Source organism: Chelonia mydas, chromosome 9 (genome assembly GCF_015237465.2).
Source record: "Chelonia mydas isolate rCheMyd1 chromosome 9, rCheMyd1.pri.v2, whole genome shotgun sequence".
Taxonomy (NCBI): Eukaryota; Metazoa; Chordata; order Testudines; family Cheloniidae; genus Chelonia; species Chelonia mydas.
The window spans coordinates 74,770,793-74,790,301 of NC_057855.1; the positions used below are offsets into that span (position 1 = coordinate 74,770,793).

A 19,509-nucleotide genomic window follows, 5' to 3' on the forward strand; every position below is an offset into this window, starting at 1 on the left:
TCCCTTCCCTCACCCTTGGTCTGTTTTTTGTCATTTTAGATTGTAAACTCTCTGGGACAAACTCCTATGTGTTAGGCCAGTGCCTCACACAATGGGCTCCCAGTTTTAATGAGGCTTTTGGCTATCACTACAACATAAATAACAACTGTGACAATCATCATGTGGGTCATCACCAGGACTTGAACCCAGGATCTCCTAAGTGTGGTGTTTGGGAGATAGAAGACCAAAGGTTGAGTGACTTAAATCATCCTAGAAGTGCAATACTTCCCCGTCAATACACTTTATACACTGATCTAAAAAATGGAAATTATTTTAAAAAGGTCAGGAAATAGTTCAGAACTGTGCACTTACTGAATGTGGCTGATATGATACAAGTGACTTGCCATACAATATGCTGCATATGATTTCTGCTGAAGAACAGTCATAGGGTATAATGTATATAATGAAATACCTAGGGCCTGATCCAAAGCCCTTTGAAGTCAATGGAAAGGCTCCAGCTGACTTCAGTGAGCTTTGAATCTGGCCCAAAAAGCACTGTTTGATTTGCCACATGAAATTACATGTTGTGTTGAAGGTTAACATTATAAAGATTATTGGACTACAAAGAAGCAGCATATACTGCGGGGTTGAACTAGCAATCTAATCTGTCCTAGCTATGTAATCAGTCTGTCTAGGTTTCTACAGCCTGCCCATCACTATGGCATCTGAATGTTTTACAGCAAACTGGTGAGCAGGCATCATTGTGCAGAGTTACTGATGTCCTCTTCCCTACAGCAACAAGAAAACCTGGGGGAAGCTCCTCAGAATCCAGATCCTGCCTGAACCCCCAGGAGCCTGTATCTTCCTTGGGATAACTGTTCCGCAATCACCAGAGATTGGAACCTATGGGGCAGAAACCAATCACAGATCACTCTTCCACTGGAGGAGAGAGGTGAGTTGACTGCTCATGACTTATTCCTCGACAATAGAGCAGCCTTCCCCTCTACTACAGCTGAGGTCACCCTTCTGATTCTTTGAGCTTAAAGGGACAGACCAGGTCTGATTTCTTCAGATAGATTATAGGTTCCTAATCCATGGTCTCTGAACCACTGCTCTTTTCTGTGGACCACCACTCCATGCAAATGACTGATTATTCCTTCTGTTTCCAGTTGCTAAATTGCTTTAAAAGAAAGCAAACCTATTCAACTTCCCTACCACCATTTTTATGGATAACATTGTTGTAATGCAACAGAGACGCTATGCAATTCTGAATGGGATGGGGGGTGAAAAATTGGGGAACCCTGATCTAGGCAAATTGGGAACTGAAATTAACACACAAAATTTTGAGAAGAAATGTCTTCATACATTTTCTGTTTCCATATTTGAATATTAAGTTACTGTTCTAAAAATATCGAATGTGCTAGACCTGCATCTTTCTCGTGAGAATGGATGTGGAGGAAATACATAGATTATTTTTAGTTTTGTTTTGCTTCAGAGATGTTGGAAGAACAAAGCAGGACTTTGAAATATATATAAATATAAAATAAAGGTAAAAAGAAAACATAATGAGTGGCTCTCTTGCGCTATTGCATAATAGGGCCAAATAGAAATAAATCTTATTTGTATACTATATCATTGCTCTGTTTGTTTAGCAATTGTTGAATCCAAATTTCATTTTAGCTGGTTGTAAAGCAATCACAGGTGCAGAATAGTTGCTTTTTGTTTTCATGGCAGATTCAAACAAACAGCAGGGAGAGCAATATCTCTCTAGTCTTTAAAATATCAATAGAGTGAAATTAAATTAAACTGAACACGTTTTTAATACATAAAAGTGGACAGCAAAAATTTCTTCCAAGCCAAACTGAAGTTTTCAGACTTGTAGAAATACTGATTGGTTATAACCAGCTATTTGTAGTTTATTATATTCTTGAAATGTGTGTAGCAATTGGCCAATGTTATAGATACTGCAGAAGGCTGGATTAATGATTTTTCCGATATTAGGAAATTTAGAAATTTTTATCAATTGTTTTGTCATTAAGTGTTCAGCTAAATACAGTCAACATTTCGTATTTACAGGGAATACTTTTTCTAAAATGGATAAACTGAAGCTGCATATAATCTTTATATCATGGATGGGATCCTCACACAGAGGGAACTTGGGTACAGGACAAAAATGGCCTTATGACAAAAACAATCAGTAGCAACATTTCCTTATTCTGATATGACATTGAGTTGTTCTGTGAGGTCCAGTGCAACAACCTTGGAAGTCAGTGGAAAGATTCCCATTGACTTCCAGTAGAATTGGATTAGGCCTTGAAAAGGGGGAAGGACTGACATTTTACTTCCACATTGCACAGCCAGATTTCCAAAACCCAAACACTGATTTCTATGGGTAGTTTTGATTTAAGAATATTAAAAGATGGTTTGAGTACTTTTCAGTTCTTAAAATCCAGGCCTCCTCCTCCCATGTGTGCAGAAACTGGTCAGAAGCTGAGTGAATTGGAAATTGGTATGTGTGCACCTGGCTGTGATTTTCAGAAAACAGCTTACATAAGGGCAACATGCTTTATGGGAAAATGATGGAGTAAATTTGTGGCACCTTGATTCTTTGTGTGTTTGCAGTTTACTTTCCTGTAAAAAGGAGACTAACCAGGGTGAGACACAAGGGCAATTATAAGAATGTGTCTCAGATGCAAGCTCAAAATACATGCCAGGTTCCTTCTTCCAACAGTGACATGAGCCACCAATTTGAAATGGTCCACACCCCATGCCTTTAGCACCACATGCTAAGGCCTCTAGCACTGGAGCTGTAAGAGTAACTGCTTCTCTATATGGTGCATCCACTAGAGGGGGAACATGACACACTGCATGTTACATGATCTTTTACATCACAGAAGTGCTGCCCATTTACACCAGTAGAGAATTTGGCTCAACGTTTTATCAGTCATGGGAGTTCTTCCTAAGTTATTAACCTGAGACGCTTTAGACTTACCTTGTCATTGCAGTGTTCTGCTTTATCTGTTGTGCTAACTAATAAACAGTGAAGAAAATAATTTTAAAACTTAAATTCCAGTGATACCAATATGGTGTTAACATTTTTCCCCATAGGCTACACAGAAACCAACCAAGCAGATGGCTAACATTGCTATCTTTTACAGTACCTCTCAAGCAGTTTTCCACAATAGCTTCATTCTGACGTACACAGCTGGCTTTACAAAATAATTCAGCATGATGTGTGGTTATCATGAGAAATGCAATCCGAGCGTCAGAGTTTTCCCAAATTAAAGGCCATACTCTGATGATGCGTCACAGGTAGCTTCATCTCTCTAGTCCCCATGCACTGGAAACTTAGAGGTATTGCATATATTTGCATAATAATTAGTACAGAACAAAGAAAAGCTAGCATTGCATCCTCCTCCCCCTTCCATCCAACCCAACAAAATACTTTCCACTGACCCCCAAGTCTGCTGATTCCCAAACATGGCTCACTACCATCTGTGCTCTTACAAAGGGAAGAGGGGGGCTCAGTATTGGCACACACTGCTGGGCTCTAGCTGGCTCTTTTATTCAGATCTCATACTTTGGGATTTGGCCACATCAGATGCTACTTATAGGAAGTCCCAGCTGTAGTTATAATGCCTATAATATAGTACATGAGAGAAAGCATGACCACACTTAAGGTTCAAATTCCAGATCCCCATGATTGTGACAAACGTGAAGATGAATAAATTGATGGTAGAAAATGAATGATCAGCTCCAACATATATTGACAATGAACCTAGGTAGTAAGCTAAAGCAAGTCTTTGAATTTAAAGACGCTCTTCATCTCTTGATAGTGAAAGCACTCTGTGTCATGTTACTAGTCTTCTGATGAAAATGCAAGCATTGATTTAACAACAGCAAAGAAAAAACTGATATGCTAAGTTTCTGAAATGGGCTCTTTCTTAAGGTGCACATGCTGTTCAAATTCATCAAGGCTGGGATAATGGGTTTGTTGGAATTTCACTTGAACTCACTTCCTTCATTGCTTTATTAGCCCCTGACATGCATTTGTACCAAAATTATACTGCTGTATAGTTACAAGCCATGCAGCCACTTACCGATTTGGCAACAACAGCATTGATGATCAGCCTTCTCCAGGCCATATGGGTAACCAAGAACTAATTTCTTGACTTGTGATTACACAAGCAGAGAGGTATTATTTACGTATGAATTAACATGCATTCCTTCTGGAATAGCACAACAGATGGAGAGCTCAGGAAAACTACGAAATCTTTACTTATGCACTTTCTGAGACACAGCTGCCCCTCCTGATGCAGTTTCTACCACCAGGAAAATTTGTGCCATATTTATTCTTCTGGGCACTATGCAGTACCTGAGCATAATTGCTTCGGCCTAGACAACCTTTGAAAAAATAGCCCAAAGTGCCTGAAATGATATGATAAGTGAAACTCCAGCTGCTGATTGAATAGATGTGGCATGTGACTAATATGATGCAAATGAATTGGTTGAGGAGTGAAGGGATAGTAAATGTCACATTGTCACAAAAATGAATTAAAGTAATTGTCCACATCCGTGTTCCACATTTCACCATTTTTTAAAGTTCTAATAGGTTTTCTTGATGACTATTAATAGTATTACTCTCTAGCTGTCCATGCTGCTCTGCAGAAATAAAAGAAGTCACTCTTCTGTGGTTTTTATCATCTAAGTCAAACTAACGCATCAAATGATGATAGGCAAAGATGGAGGATTACAACAAACACATACTTGGTAATTCCTTTGTGTGTGTGTGTGTGTATGCAGATTGATCTGATTTTAACTTTTCTTTCCAATAACCCAGGGCAAGAGATGGGGAGCAGATGACAGTGGAGGGGAGCACAGGTCGGAGGTACAAGGGTAGCCCAAAGACGTGAAATTTGAAGATGCATTTGAAGGAGGAGAGCAAGGGCTCTTGGTGCTCTGAAGGAAGAAGGCAGTCCCAGAAATAAGGGAGCAGTATGAAAAAAGAAACACATGGAGGCGCAAAACAAAGCAAGAAAGGGTGAACTCCTGGCCCCACTGAAGTCAATGGCACAACTGCCACTGATTTCACCCAAGGTGAGGGAAATGGGCAGAGCTTTGGGTGCTAGATGCAGAGTAGCTGAAATTTGGGCTGAGACCTAGTCGGGGGCAGAGTGGTGGAGTGTCCTGAAGATGATAGTAAAGAGTCTGAAGCTGATGCAGAACATGACAAGGAGCTAGTGAGGACTCTTGAAGAAAGGGGTGAAAGGGAAGGATTGGCAGCAGGGCGAGACTCTTGGCAGCAATATGTTAAATGGTTAGCAGACTGGAGATGCAAGGAAAACTTGAGAGGAAAAATTATAGCCACAAACAGCTTTGTTTTGCAAAGCTACCTTACCAAATCAACAGGACTGGCTAGAGCTAAAACCTCAGTACCCACATGATTTATGACCTTTAATCTGTGGAATGACCTCTCCCTGTGCCTGATTGCATTTGGTGCCCTTTATGATGGACATTGACTAATTGACTATAATTAGAAAAACCTTCACAGGAAACAGATTGTTTTCTCCACTGAAAATCAATGTCTTGTGTGTGGCTTGCTTGCATTGCAGGGCTTTTCTTTGGACTGATTTCTGAATGTTTTGGAGGGCAAGTCTTTGACTGATTTGAGTGGTCATTGAGATCTCTTAGATGTTTATTGCTTCTCTCTCAGATTTTCTTTAAAATAGTGGCTACTAGGAGGCCTGGTGTTGCTTTGTGAGGGCACGTTTCCTATTGTCTTTGTGGGCATTATTGCCTACAACCTCTCCTTCACATATGAAAGGCACAATGGGGAGATTTCTTTCAGTGGTGCACAACCATAGGAGTGGCGACACCACCAAATCTTTGTTTCTGGGAGGTGGAGCTTATGGGTTGGAGTTGAGCTGTAGAAATCTGCTACTGATAATAATACTACCTCATAGGGGAGCAGCAGCATCTAGTGGCACTAGACTGGGATCCGGAGTCCTGGGTTCTATTCCCAGCTCCATTATTGACCACAGACTATCCATCTTGGGTACAAGTCACTTTCCCTTTCTACTCTGTCTGTTTAGATTGTAAGCTGTGGTACAAGAAATGTCTTGCTGTGTGTTTATACAATGTCTCACACAATGGGCCTTGGTTTCAGTTAGGGCCTGTAGGCACTATTTGGATACAAATAACCAATAATAACTGAATCCTTCCCCTTCCACTGAAAGCTTTATAAAATAGACACGTTTCATTATTTAGCCAAGAGTTCTACTGCCTTTCCTGCTTGAATGTGTCTAATGACAAGCAGACAACGGCTTTTCTCCGGGCCACAAAAAAACACACCAGGAAGAAGCACAGACCAGACACTAACATTACTTAATCAAAAATTAACATAGGCTGCTTGTTTTAGAAATCATGCAAAGAAGACTAGAAGTGGTGGTAAAATCATTTCAAATGATCAAAAGGCTGGGGAAAAAACCCAACATGCTGCACCTTCAGCATATTACATAATTTGTGAACTAACATACCCATAGCATAAATCCTGAAGGGATTTCAATGCACAATTTCAATGCACAAATGAAAACTAAGTCCCCGCCCCCCCACAAGTGAGTTTCGCTCCAAATCACTGATTTCTACAACCCCTCTGTATAATTAAAGCATTTTATGCCTTGTAATTGCCACATTAACTAAATGTTGCTGTTTATTATTAAATAATGAACCTCATTAGCATGTTCTGGTGAACTGAAATGCACGTGGTTGGGTTTTGCATCTGTGAGTTCTGCCCTTGGATTGTGTTGGCAGGCAGGCAGCCAGTAGCTACATAGCCTTTGAGGGCTTGGTTCTGCAAGGGGCTGAGCACTCTGGCCCTGATCCGCCAAAGCATTTAAACACAAGCTTCCCTTTAAACAGGGGAGTAGTCCCATTGGAGTCATTAAAGTTAAGCACATACATGAGTACTTTGATCAGGGCCAGAGTGCTTGGCAACAGCTTGCAGGATTGAGCCCTGAATGAGTCAGCCAGTTGTAGTGGAAGTGTGAGGGAAAAAAAGGTAGCATAAGTATGAGATAAACAGAGCAAAGCAGCATACGCAGACCTGAAGCCCTTGATCATTCTACACAACAGATGAAGATAAGGGGGAAGAATGACTCATCTGAACTATTACTGGAACCTATAATGTCCTCGGTAACTTAATAATGAATAGCGCTGACACATTTTGTTCCTCTACTGAAGTTTCCTTTTTTGATGCCCGTCCTTTTCATTTGATTCTGACAGCAAAGTGAGAATATAATTCCACTGTTATTTCTCCATCCTTGTCTTAATCATTGAGTTTAATCAAACTTGGAACACGAATCTGGTCCTGCCTATATTCACTGTCCCTACTGCCTCTCCCTAAAAACTTGGCAAAACTCCCTCCTCCTTTTACCTACTACGTCCAGCCCTTTCCCAGCCTCCCTTACCCCCTCCTCCCCCCCCCCCCCCCCCCGAAAGTTGAGGAGGGCCTTTTGCTCATAAGGTGATACCTGACTGTAGAAGGAATGCCGGGCTCACTGTTATGCATTGTGAGAAGCTGATGGCAAGGTGCTCCCATGCTATGGGAATGTCTTGAGTGCTATAGAAACACGTATAAATAAGTGAGGCTTTCACAGTGATGCTGCACAAAGATAGCACAGAGCTAGGACTGTGCCAAAGACATTTCACAGTCATTACATGAGTGGCTTGTCTCCACTTAAAAGGTTGCAGTGGCACAGCTGGGCCGATGCAGCGGCACTGCTGTAGTGCTTCAATGAAGACGCTACCTATGCCAATGGGAGGGCCTCTCCTGTTGGCAGAGATAATCCACCTCTCCGAGAGGCAGTAGTTAGGTCGACAGGAGAAGCCCTCCTGTTGACAAAGTGCTGTCTACACTAGGAGTTAGGTCGGTATAACGGCATTGCTCTTGCACACCAAGCCCCATATGAACAAGCCCAAGGCACTGAGATACTTTACGTTGTCTATTTTGCCTCACATAGAAAGTTTATAGGGACAGGGTACTGAAAAAGTTCAGTGAGGTAAAGGGAAGTGATAAGAGAAGAAGCCATTTCCTGAGAGTGGATTGATGACAGAAGATTCTTACTGTCCTTTCATCTGGAATGGCAGGTTTTATATCTATGAAGCCTTTAGTTGGGCCTACATTTTCAACCCTCCCCCATATAAAAAACTCATGCAACTACAGCACTGAAAAATGGAGGGGCAAACAAACAAGTACAGGAAGTAGATCTAAATAATTGTATCTTTCAGCCATCCTGCATTTAGTTAATTAAAACCTAAGCCTGAGAGCAGCATGAACTGAGACAAAAGAGTTTCTTCCATTGTTTTGTAAATTTTCCCCCAGATTGTACTGAGGGGACTGGAGTGTTTTACTGGTCTGGTCAGAGCACTTTGAGTTTGGAATGTTCTGTGAGATTTTTCAGGGCTAGCCTGCCCTGTAACATCTGTGATGTTTAGGTCATTTCTGACACCCATTATGGTACTCTGTGCCTGTACTAATCAATGATGACTTCTAATGTATTTCCAGGAGGAACATTTTTTCAATCTGTACAAAGCTAAATTGATTACAAGTGTGCAGTCAGCTAAGTATGTTTGCTGTTCTACTGATACATCATAGAACAATAGTTATGGAAGTTACACAGTCAGTACACAGCCTCACTTTTAAACGTTCTAAACTATGTTGAGTAACAGGATTTTAAAATTTCAAACATATTAAAATATTCACAATAGAAAACCTCAGCACATAAAAGCAGCTAACTTAGATGTTCCACCAGCTTTTGGGTGAAAACAGAAGGTGGAAAAAGTGAAATCATGCTTAAAAACTTGGGTTTTTTGCCACTCTGTCACACATCCTCCTTTTGAACCAAACAGTTCTATTTGCTCTTCAGAGCAGACTACCATAGTTAAAGGATATTTCAACCATCAGCAGTTTATTACACAGTCAGAAAAACTCACTCTCAGTATAATTTTGATGTCCAGGATCCTCACTGGGGAACAACTTTTTCCTCCAAACTTTGATATAGAAGTTCCTGGATTCTATTTGGGGGGAAAAAGCCTTATCAGAGTTTTTGGCATCACATGCTCTTTTTTTGTGCTCTGAAGCCACAACACTGTCATTAGTTGATAATATTGACTAGCACTTTCTGATTATCTAAAATTACAGTGTCAGAATGCCATTTAGTATGACAACACCTATCCTCATGTGTGGCACTGAACATGACTCTGGGGACAGGACACTGGAGGGAAGAGGTGAGGTGGACTGGGCAGGGGAGAAGTGGAGGGTAGGGTTTGCAGTAAGGCTGTGGTGAAGAGACCATGAGAGAGGAAGTAGGACGGGGGTTGGAGAAAATCACCAGTTAGCACCGAGCAGAGGGTATCCAGTCAAAACTATAGAAATGTAGTCTGCACACGCTATTTGTGAACATTGAAACAAAATACCTAGATCAGGGATTACTAGAATATGCACAAACCACATGCACTTTATTAAAAGTAGGAAAACATGACGGAACAAACATCCTTTTTAGGATGACAATAAGTTAATAGACTGAAAAAGATTTGGGGATTGTGGTAGGTAATCTGAACTTGAGCTCCCAATGTGTCTCTATGGCTAAAAGAGCTAATGCAATCCTAGAGATCTTATAATAGTCTGTGGCCCTTCTTGTCAAGGCTCTCTCTCTCCCAGGCCTCTGTGCCTGGACAGCTTCACAGTCCTATCCCTGCTTGGGCATGGTTTCTCCCCAGTCTCTGTATCTGTAGAGTCTCCCAGCCTTCCATTCCTTCTGGTCCCAGCCAGAGACTGCTTTGTCCAGCTGGTACAACTTCCTCAGCCAGGAACAGCAGCCTTCCTCCCCTGGCTCCAGCCAGAAATTGAGCTGTTCACTCCCTGCAATTACTTTTATATGAGCCTGCTAGGCTCTAATTGGCTGTCTCCCCCTGCAGCCTCTATAGGCAGCTTGGAGGACCTCACTCAGTTACTGCCTTTTTCTGGGGCAGGGTGTGGTAGGCCCACAGGGCCTTCTGGGGAGGCTCAAAGGGTCTGGTACACCCCATCACAGTGAGGAATTAATTCCAGTTATGGGACGAGGAGACAGAAGATGTTAACTGAAAAAGCTAAAAGTTCCAGGGATTTACAAATGGAACAGGTGAGAGCTGCAGGCTAAATATCTTGGCTAGCAACTGCCTCCCAGGGGTGACATAGGCATGGGAACTACGGGGGTGCAGCAGCCTCAGGTTTTGTGCGGGGTCCCGGCTGCCGGCCCCGTTCCCAGGGGCCCCGCTGTTGGTCCTGGTCCTGGCTGCTGGCCCCACACCCAGGGCTCTGCTTCTGGCCCTGGTCTGGGGCTCTGCACCCACCCCCAGCTGTGGCCCCCCGCCCCCTGAAGCCACAACCCTGCGCCCAGCCCCAGCTCTAGGGGGCGGTGAGGGGCATGGACAGGGATAGGGGCCTGCAGCTCAGCACCCCCACTCTAACAACTGTTCCAGCGCCACTGACAGGTGATATATGGGACCCACTGAAGTCAAGGAAAAACTTCCACTGAGTTCAACGGGGCCAGGATTTCACCCTAGGGGACATGGAATTCAATGGAGCTTGACAATGTACATGAACTGAGTAGCTGCCTCATGTGCTCAGAGCCACATAAAGGAAATGACAAAGAACAATAAGTGGATAAATCTACATTTGACTAGATAATCGAAGATTTTGGGGATGGTCTGATTGATTATGCTATAAAACTGTCTGCTTTTGCCTTTTTTGCACTCCAGGTACTTCAACCAGGAGCCCGAAAAGCAAGGCGATCTATCTAGCTTATAAAAGGGTTTTATACTGCTGCCAATCACCATAGTATCTGAGCACCTTCCACATAAAACCAATAGCAATAGCAAAGCCTAGGGTAGATTTCATGATTCTGACTTTGTTAGGGGTGGAGTGCAGAGGGGAAATCTCTCTCTTGTTGCAGGTCTACTAGTGGAAAATTAGGCCAATGAATATTTGAAATGACTGTGCTACTGAAAGGAAAGCAATCAGGCTTTTGCTAACCTGACTTATTAGAGTGCTTTTAAACACCAAAGCACCTGCATTTTATTCTTCATGTACATAAAAAAAAATCTAATCAAAATAAGAATATAGAAGGCAGAAGGCTACAGGGACATTGTTCTCTATTGAGAGAGGCACTAATTAGCTCCATCAGATGCTTTTTTGTATTGCATAACAATGTACACACCAAACAGTTCTGTAAATCATAAAAAAAAACCCATATTTTCCTTTCCTGGCACATGTATAAGGATTACAATTCTTTGCAACATAGAATTGCTATTTATTTTCATGTATAATTTGACTTTGATGGTTTCGCATGTAGAAATACAGATCAATACTTTGAAGGCAACTGCATTCCCTTAAATGAGATGAAAAAGAAACTTGCTCTCCATGAACAATAAAACAATCCTAAGAGAAGCTCTGTGTAAACTTGAAAGCTTGTGTCTTTCACTGACAGACGTTAATCCAACAAAAGGTATTACCTTGCCCACCTTGTCTCTCTAAATTCCTGAGAGATGCAGACCTTCTACTTTGCAGCCGTGACCCCCATTATAGTCAGTAGGTATAGCGGGTGCTCAGCACGTTGCAGAATTTGGCCCTGATGCTTGCTGGGGTCTTTTTCCTCTTTGCAGTTGTTAAAAATGTCACACTAAAGGAAGTAATGTTGGAAATTCTGTGTCTGCCCCTTCTCTATTTCCGGTGAGCAATAAGTACTGAAAGTGAGAAATGTGAGTTTTTAGCTAAAGGTATTTTTCTTATGGTACAGCAAGGACCTATCTGATTTTAAAAGATTTTCTTTGTATCTGCACTTCATGGTTCTTTGTCCTGTTGCATTTTCTGTTCTACACATTAGGTTATCAGACTTGGTCAGTCTTGTTGTACATTACAGAGTAATAATACTAAGATAGCTCTGTCTAATATATTAAACAATAGAACATGTCAGAAAACTGACAATTTTATTGGGGGGAGGGGCAGAGTAGGGTTCAGAAAAACCATTCTGAAGATTGAGAGAGAATAGTAAACAAGAGGGCTTCACTCATTCCTTTTAAAGTGGCATCAGAGAGTACTCAACTGTGGTACTCCACAAGGCTCAATCCTGTCTTCCCCTCCTATTCAAAATATATGTTTCACCTCTGAGGGAGATCACAAGACCCAATAGATGCCTGTGCCAACAGTACGCAGATGACAAAATTCCATCTCCCAAGATATTAGAATGAGCTCAGATTTACCACGATGAGAGAGAAATGTAAGACTTCTCTTTTGACAATGCTGGAAACATAACCCAACAACCATTCCCAGGAGAGAGGCAAGAGGCAGAAGAGAAGAAGACACAAAAGACATTATTCACTTGATCTGGTTAGGAATTCTCTGCTGGAATCGTTTTTCTATAGAGAATGCAGTTTCTGCAAAATCAAAGTTTTCCATGGGAAAATCAAAATCAAATATTTAGTTTTAGGTCCATTTGATCCAAATTGGAATGCTTAGTTGTTTTTTAAAAAAATTTTCAGTTTAGCATCAGTTCAGCAAAACATTAAACTGCATTTGCCTCTCAGTGCATTGCTTTACTGGAGTTGGTGTATGGACCTCCAGTCTCTTCTACAGGCTGTGTTCCCTGGAGGTCTACCTATGCAATAATGTAATATAGCTTTCCCTCTGACTGAGCTGCATGGTGCATCATGGGAGTCACTTGACTTGGTACATTATGGGAGATGTAGTTTGGCCAGAGAACTTGTCCTATAGGGGAGAATGGGGACATCAGTTTCCTGAACTACAACTCCCATAAGGCAATGCAATGCTATGAGATAGACCAAAACAAAGCATTTTGATTCTTGGGAAGGTCAAAATGTTTTGATAGAAAATGTCAAAATGAAACATTTCAACGTTTTTGAATTGAAACTTTTTCAAACTTTCCATTCTGTGAAAAATTTTGAAATGCCAACTTTTCACCCCAATTTAGGATGAAAATGAATGTGGAAGTATTGGGATTTCCTGTGGACTGGGAATTCCTAATTTCACTCCACACTATTATCTACACACTCCAAACATGTAATCTGAGGAAGAGATTTTGAGGCTGAATTTTCCTCTAAATAATATTGTTAGTCAGATTGTGAACTCTTTGTCCTGGGGCTCTGTCTTTTGGTTCTGAGTTTGTACAGCAACTTGCACAATGGGGTCCTGGTTCATGCCTGCAATATAAATAATAATGCAGAGAGATGGATGCACTAGACATACTTAAATTACTCATGGAGCACTGTACATTTACATTGTACTTGACTTTCAGTAGGTACAGATCAATCCCTTTATCAGTCCGATCTTTCCTGCTAATATTGGAAAATACAGTTCTACATTCTGTTCTATGACCTGTGGTATGCAGGAAGTCGGATTAGATCACAGCTGTCCTTTCTACTCTTAAATGCGATGAAAAGGAACCTACTATTTTCATGTGCATGTAGTTCATCCAATCAGTGAACTTATTTATTTAAGTGTAAGTGTGGGTGGCTTATTGATCTAAGCTCAGGTTTAAATTTAGACTCCTTAGAAATTGGGTTCAAACCCTGACATGGCTGATGTAGTCCTTCATTCTTCTGAAGTAGATAAAAGTCCCCCCATACAGTGTACAGTGTGGAGGTCTTTTGGATGTGACCTTAACAATGAAGGTCTGCATCCGTTTTCAGGCAAAATTACTCTCTCTCTCCACTGTAGTTGGGCTTGAAAGGAATAGATTTATCAGTAAATGCTGGTAAATGTCAATTTCAGACTAAACCGACTAAAAATATTTCCATTGATAATAATGGAAATTTACAGATAGGCAAAGTAAGAAAAATACTGCCTGAGAATTTATTAGAGTCAGAATCCAGTGATTTAGACTTTCGAATTAGGTATGTTACAAATGCATTAGCAAATGAATAGTGAAAATAGGTCTGATTTGTTGATTTAAGGATATTTCCTTTGTATATTTTGACATTGAGTTAGATGTTGATAGATGCCTCATACCAGGCTTCTGATACAAGGGTTTATGTCTCAGGCTCTCTTCCTACTACAGACATGTTGGCAGTTTGTGTTTTAATGGTTATAAATATTTAACTTTTTGAATCTCAGCGTCTACTGTCATTAAATATTTGTCTGACCACCACCTCCAATAACTTTCTGCAACTCTGGGAACTTAAATCAATAAAAATCTTTAAAAATGCTTAAAATTATCCATTGAGATTATCTGTTAAAATTATTAAAAATCCCATTCTGCCAAGCCTAATTCTAGGTCAGTGTGCTGTGAGTAAAGAGAGGTAGCAAATGGTTTTCCCATCCTATAAAAACTTTCATGGTTTAAAAAAATCTTCCCATTGTTCATTGGGACAAATCTGAGACCTTTCAAAGTGTTTCATGGAAAAAACAGAAGAGAGAGAGAGAGGGACCAACTCCTGCATCTGAGAAAAGCCATAACTTGATGGTCAGGACACTCACCTGATTATGGGAAACACAAGTTTAAGTCCCTGCTTTGCTGATTCAGACTAGTGACTTGAACATGGGTCTCCTACATCCCAGGTGAGGGCCCTAACACACGGGATATTGGGTATCCTGGGGTGGGCCTCTCTTTGTGGTTTTGACCAGAAATTTCCCCCTCAGCCTGAGAAAGTTTCCCAATGAAAGTTTAATTGAAATGGACACGTTCCCATGAAAAGTTTTGGATTTGATGAATCAGCATTTTCCAATAAAAAAACATTTTGTGAGAAAATTCCTGACAGATCTAACTATGAGCTGGTTAGCTGCCACAGTCCCTGCAAACAGGACCACATGTGTTTCCATGGAACTCTGTGGGACTCAAACTAGAGCAAGAGTGAGCCCATTGGGGGGGTGGGTATTTGGGATCAAAGATAATACATAAAGCAAAACGCATAATAAAATCAGGAGGGTAATATGGCCCTAGTGTGTCATCTCATACTCCAATGATGATATGTTTTATGATAAATAATACATTAAAGCAGCAATTATACAAGCATGCTGTTTTATGAGACAACAGTTAAGTGTGTAATCAGATAAATGCCTAGGGTCCTGATGGGGCAAAGTGCTGTGCAGCCTCAACCCTCACCTGAGAGTGGTCACGGTGCTCAGAACCTCACAGCACCCTTCAAGATTGGGCTCTAAAAGTATAAATGCTTTAATGAAATATGCCTGGGTCATGTTCTCTAGGAAACTTTAAAGCCTGTCTTTGGGAATTTTTAACTAAAAGTTCTGCATGTTAAGTACTTAAATGATTTGTTCTAATGAGGAAATAGGAGCATTAGATAATAATTATATTGTAACAAACTGAAAATACATCAGGAATAGAAATCTTTCTCTGTACTCATATGTGGACTGGGGAATTATACAAAATATTTTGCACTAAAAATGTTTCTTTCAAGGCCAATCTCACCACAGAGAGTGGACAACAGAATATTTTGACCTGCAGCATCCATTGTATTAAGTTAATGAGATGGGATAACCGCAGGGACATGTATGACCAGGAGAGAAATATAGTACTTATGTCCAAGTGAATGAAAGAGAGTGTTTGATAAAACTCAGTTGTGACTGTCTTGGGAAATCAATTGTGGCAATGTAAACTACGAAAATCAGTGAGAAATAATGTAGAAATTGAGATTATTTTTGTGCATGTAATCATAGTTTAACTAACACATAGAGAAACTAATACAAATGCATCACTCCAAATGTATTGCATGACAAACTCCTTGAGTTCAATTCTGTTTTACCAGTTTACTTGATAAAATAATATGTATTAATCCATTATTCCCATGACCGCCTCTCCCAGAAATTCAGAAAAAGGTGAGTTCCTCTCCTTATTTTACTGTACAAGGCATATGTTTCTTTGATAAATCTAAAAAATGCACACGGAAGCAGAAAGAACAATCCTTGTATTACTTATGTATTCCAAAAACTTTTATTCTCTAGTCTAGTCATACCCATCTTCACTATCTCTGTTATTGTGCTGTGGTTTTATTTTGTCATTCTATGACATTCCCTGTCTCTTTCTATCATTCTATATTACAGAATAATGTATTTTAAACGTATTATATTGTAGCAATGCTTCAAAAATAGACAATAGCAATATGAGCTCCCGAAAGAGATCTTTATTGCAGAGCTGGTTTTATTCTACTTGAAAGTTTCAAAACTATTTGTGCATGCACGTGTCTCTACTTATTTATCATGGTTCTGCTCACAAACTGGGTGTATGCACCTGCAAATGACCGGGTACGTGTATGTGAGGAATGAGGAACTATAAGTGGTATTTATTATGAATAGGATGCAAGCCGGTGTGTGTGTGTGTTTATGACTTGCTATAAGGTTAGATCAAAAGGGGATGTTAAAGGCACTAAGAAGGACAGGTAAAACTGTACCACAGACATGAGTCCTTGAGGAAGTGATGGGGAAGCTGTTCGTTGGGGAAGACCCCATACCACTACCTAGTTCTTACATAGTGCTTTTCATCATTATATCTCAATGTGCTTTACAGATGAGGGAACTGAGGCAGAGAGTCTTGCCCAAGGTCACCCAGCAGATCAGTGGAGGATCCAGGAATGGAACATGGGTCTCCTAAGTCCCAGCTGAATGCTCTATCTACTAGGCTAGCTGTCCAAACCTACCTAACTCTTGCCAGGCTAAGAATGCTTTACTTGTCTCAAGGCTAAGCCTAAAATTAAAAAAGAGACAATTAAACACTAGTAGACCCCAGTTGAGGGTTGAGTGGCCGGAAGCTGCTCAGGGTATCTGTGTGAGCTGACCAGCTGGCAAGGAGACATAGCCCCAGCTGCTGCTTCTGCCTCTCTCTGTCTGTCTGCTTTTTCATGGCCCAGAGATGGAGGTGACTGGGCTAGATGAAATGTACCAAAGTTTGCAAGGAAAGATTAAGGTTTAGGTAAAGGGAAATGTGCATAGAGACTTTTAGAGTATTAACCTTTTGCTCTGCATGCTTTGTACCTTTGGTGAATGGATAAATGATGACTGGTTTTGAAGAAGCTGGTTTTGAGTTGCTTTAACCATCTTGCTCTGGCCAGAGATCCCTGGAGTGAAAAGGTTAAAATGTTCCAAACACAGTTGGGCCTATCACATTAATATGGGTGGGAAATGGTGCCCAGAGGCCCTGGTCCAGAGTGATTGAACCACATGGTTCTGCCCAGAGTGAGATGCAGGAGGCCAGGCCTGTCACCTAAGGGGCCCACCCAAGAGATACTAAAGAGATACAAAGCACAGTTTGCCCCGTAATGCTGACAACATCTAACTAGCCTTTTGTGTGTAATCATAGCAGCACTAAATAATTAGGCATTTGAGTACATGCAGCTTTGAAACATTTTGTATACAGATACAGGGTAATTTCAGTCTTGACTATGCATCATTGCTTTTTGTGTCTAATACATACACTTTTTATACAATGTGTCTGTACAGAACTTTGGTCAGGGAGAATGTTCTTATAAGAAAGAAAAGAAGTTCATGAACATCACAGATTGAAAAAAGAAATGCAATACTGAAAGCTGCCAGTAGATGGCACCATCTTTTCTATAAGGATTATGTTTGGGGAAGGGACTTTTCTTGGCAATAAACTGAGAGAGAAATGGCTAAGAGATTATAGCAGATGTTAGCTGTATCACCTTTTGGTGCCAGTTAATGTTGTGTCTGGAAGAAAAAGATTCGTTTGATTAATGATTTTTCCTGGTAGTAAATAATGTCTAAAATACTCTTGTACCTTCATGAGAAAGAGCACCTCCTTCACTCAGTGCTTTGCAAAGTTGACTATGGTGCTGTGAGTCCTTTCGTGAGCTGCACAACTTAAAAGAAAAGTATTGTTGGGGACACTGGGGCATGGCCACTAGGTAACTCGAGGGGATGGAAGACCACGAGTGTCGATGAAGCCCCCTCGCACTAGGCCCAAGTGTCCTTGCCCCCCCCTCCCCCGCCCCGCCTGGAGACATTCGCAGCAGTTATGCTGAGGATCTGCAACAATACGTTGCAGAGTCAGGCTGCCTGAAACTAAGCAAGGCCAAACAGGGCAGATATGGAAGAACAATGCTGAATAAAGCAGCTTTATGTATAGTTTAACAAATGATACAGAGAACAAGGGAACTAGCTGGGAACTGGATTGGTTGGCTATATGGATACTTAGGGCAGCTTGCTATCGGATAAGTATGCTGAAAAAAGGATGTAGAAGCCTGTGTAACTTCCTGCTCTGTGTGCAGGATTTGAGATTCTATTCTCCCTGTACCTTTTTGCAGCTGCAAATAAACTTTTCTGCTTCTCCACCCCGTTGTGATTATTGGGTGTAGCACACCGGGTAGCAAACCAACTCTAGCTGTTGTTTAGCCTCTCGGCACTGGGTGCAGGCAACAGTATCATCATCAACATTTAAAGTGACAAGTTCCTGTTGCTGTGGAGTTTGATGCCTTTGGCCAATGTCTCATAAACGCCTGGCTTTTTCTACTAGCAGGTTTCAGAGTAGCAGCCGTGTTAGTCTGTATTCGCAAAATATAAATGGAGTACTTGTGGCACCTTTAGTCTCTAAGGTGCCACAAGTTCTCCTTTTCTTTCTACTAGCAGGATTCATCTAATGTCCCACTGGAGTAGAATGTATAGTGCACCATCTCATTTGTCATGGCATTACAACTGTAAATTTAAAAGGAGTTAGATACCTTTTGTATCAATTCTTAATTAATTGCCTTAGCTGAGCACTGTACAGTGGAATAACTTTTATTTCATTTTCTGTGCACTTACTGATACTTTGAGGGAAAGCTTTGCCAAAAGGAAACATACCTCAGCAATGACTGCATCTGTATCTCCTATTGTCCATTAAATGACGAGATACTGACAGGCAGTGCTGGTTTTTATTTTACTAACTTGATTCTTTTTATGGGTGCTTGCATTCAATCAATCATAATAAATGCCTATTCCATGATTTTTCTGTCATTGTTGCAGATCTTCAGGGTGATGACTCTTTAAAGAAAGCCAACATGAGCCTTATTGTAAATTGGAAACTAGAGAAAGGCGTCTCTGACATGAATTTTTTATAATTTCTGTTAAACATTATGAGTGATATAATTGAAATCTGTTTTTGTATTGCACTGAAAGCCCATCATAAGCACTTATATTGCTAAATTAACCAGTGTGCTGTATTTACTGAAGTAATTAAAAATCCAGTGGGTCAGAAAATGGAGATGCTGGATAGGGGCATTTGCATTATGTAGTGCTTGATCACTGAAATCACTGTTAAAACTCACTTTGACTTCAATGGTGCCAAATCAGGCCCTAGAGGCTTATAAGATCATAGAAGACTGAGCAAGTGAGGCAGACAAGAGTCCAGCCTAAATATTGGTACTATTTTAAAGTCTTGGAAGAGGAATTTGTCATGAACACCCCATAGAGAGGAGGAATTAATGATAGATCTCACACAAACTGGAGTTAGGTGGGAGCCACTGAAGAAA

The 19,509-nt window shown here is 40.8% G+C and overlaps 1 long non-coding RNA gene across 1 annotated transcript in view; it reads left to right on the forward strand.

The window, feature by feature from the left end:
- The first annotated feature begins 729 nt into the window (after window positions 1–729).
- The window catches only part of LOC122461696, a 44,798-nt gene continuing 26,018 nt past the window's right edge, over window positions 730–19,509 (forward strand). The window contains exon 1 of the long non-coding RNA XR_006283800.1: window positions 730–931. This is a non-coding gene — a long non-coding RNA (uncharacterized LOC122461696). The remainder of the gene's footprint in view (window positions 932–19,509) is intronic.